The sequence below is a fragment of the Octodon degus genome, unplaced genomic scaffold, assembly GCF_000260255.1.
Source record: "Octodon degus isolate 3935 unplaced genomic scaffold, OctDeg1.0 scaffold00044, whole genome shotgun sequence".
In the NCBI taxonomy this organism is placed as follows: domain Eukaryota; kingdom Metazoa; phylum Chordata; class Mammalia; order Rodentia; family Octodontidae; genus Octodon; species Octodon degus.
The window spans coordinates 369,703-372,086 of NW_004524620.1; the positions used below are offsets into that span (position 1 = coordinate 369,703).

General features: G+C 49.1%; 1 pseudogene; it reads right to left on the bottom strand.

The window, feature by feature from the left end:
• The window catches only part of LOC111816907, a 12,106-nt pseudogene extending 10,755 nt beyond the window's left edge, over positions 1-1,351 (bottom strand).
• Positions 1,352-2,384: the final 1,033 nt, after the last annotated feature.

Below are 2,384 nucleotides of genomic sequence, written 5' to 3' on the forward strand. Positions count from 1 at the left end.
CTAGCTGTGACTATTTCTTTGGAATGTGATGTCCTACACCTTGTGCCAGTGCACAAGTAGCAAAATAAATCAGTGCTTTATCAGAAAAAAAAAAAAAAGGAATTCTAACATTTAATAAGCATTCATGTTACAGGAAAGCAAGACGTCATTTAAATTGGATATTTTCACAATGTACACGGAATTGGCCCAGCTTTTTGCATTCATTAGCTTTCCTTTAGTTTGGCTGAAACTCCTGTCAGCTGAGCTGAGACACATTCTAGAGCACAAATTTCATGCAAGCACTTCAGAGGCTACCGCAGCGTGCAGACACCGAGGAGTCCCCTTTTCAGGGCTCATAGGAGGCAGTCAGAGGCCAGCAGGGGTTCACTGAAGCAGTGGACAGTTCTTTCCTTAGAGCAGCTGAAGTCTGCAGAGCACAAGAAGGGGTTTCGGGGTAGCGCCACACCTGTGAGCACAGGCTGGGATCCACTTTCAGATTTAGGTGGTCTCTGCTCAGCAGTAAGAAATGATTTTTTTTTTAAAGACAATGTTGGGACTGGGGAGATAGCTCAGTGGTTTAAGCACCTACCTGGCAAATATAAGGACCCAGGTTCAATCCCCAGCACCACAAGCTGTGCCCCAGAACTCCGGGCACATTGCACTGGCCACCAAAACCGGATGTGGTGGCACTGGGGAGCCTGAGACAAGGGGAGCACTATGAGTCCAAGGTGCATAGTGAGACCCTATATCAAATAAATAAATAAATATAAAAAAATAAAGACTACAATGTCTTACTAAATCACTAAGTTGCTCAGGCTGGGTTCAAATTGGTGCTCCCCTGTCTCAGCCTCCCACAGTTTTGGGATTACAGATGCGTCCCTGTAGCTCCTTTCCAATTCTGGAGGCTCCAGGGCAGCTGATACTGCTTCATCAAGTACACCCTTCAGCTTTTTCCATGTGACCACAGAACATGCCAACTATTCCACAGCCTTCAGCAGATTGCAGACGTTCGCCTCAGCAGTCTAGGGTGAGGGACCTGTGCTTGCTCCTGACAAGTTTCTCCATAATAATATGGCACAAGGGTCACACTTCTGAGATCAAACATACACCTGAGACAGAGTTTTCAGTTTTCAAATGACAACAGAAGACCACTAAATAGTCCCTGCAGATCTGTGAATAACTTGAGGGCCATTCTGTCACCTTCTTCTTGTCCTGCAGGATTGAAAAGCCCAAGCATATGGCTCTTCCCAATCATATCTGTGACTGCACAGTTGTCAAAAAACAAGGGTACATCTTCAGACTTGGCTGTATTGGACAGTAAGTCACATCTGACCAATGGCAGCATCCTCACACCATACTTCATTGTATGCATTCACGAAATACATTTGAATCTACTTTAAATATTCCAAGTTTGGTTTTGAGTTCAGCTTTTCCACTCAGCTTCAAGGACCTAAGTATTTTTATAGTCTTGAAGGGCAGATAAGAAAGGATATAGGCCCTTATAGGTTAGCTCTGAGGTGCTCCAGGCTGACCAACCAATCACAGTGAGTAAGATCAGGGTGGCAGGAAGTACTGGAAAGGGACAATGTCTTGGACCAAGGACAGTGGGAGGCTAGTCAGCAGCTGCCTTGGCCACACTGACAGTGACCACAAGACCCCACAAAGTGGCAGAAGCTTCCAGAACCTCACTTTCCATGACTGCTCACACCTGCACAGGCCAAGGTGTATGAAGTGTCCAGAGAGCCCTGAGGCCCACCTTCTGCTCTGCCATTCCCACTGTCCCAGTGGCGATCTTCAAGGCCATCAGATGAGGATGAGCCTGTGGCTGAAAAGTGAGTGGGTCATCTGAAGGGTACAATGAGAGCACCAACTGTCGGGGGACTGTCGCCCACAGAGCTGGGCCTGTGGGTGCCAAGGGGTTCCTCCTCTGTATGGGGTGCAGGGGGGGGTAGGATGCAGGGGGCAGGGGGCAGGTGCAGGGTGAGGGGGGTGTAGCTGGAGCCACGTGACTTCCATGGCCAGGATGGTTCCAACTCTGGCCTCTGGCTGCAGCTAAGCCAGGATCCTGACCCCCATGGTGAGAAGCGCAGGCTGACCCCCCTCCTCCTGTGTGCAGCCCTATGGAGACCCAGAGGCCAGAGCGTGGATTCCTGCTGCACCCTCTCAGCCTCCTTCCCTAACCCAGCTCCTGGCTGGAGGCTGCAACCTGACTTGGCGTGGTGTCCAGCTCGGCCTGTCCAAGGTGCTCTGTGCTCTGAAGCAGCTTGGGGACCATAATCCTATGTGGTGGCTGAAAGGAAGAGCTAAGTTCAGCACAAAAGGCTTCTTTTACACAGTTTTCAGTGCTGCAGCTGAATTTCCCTGGGGTTTTGACCCAACATCATCTTTTTTTTTTTTTTTAATTT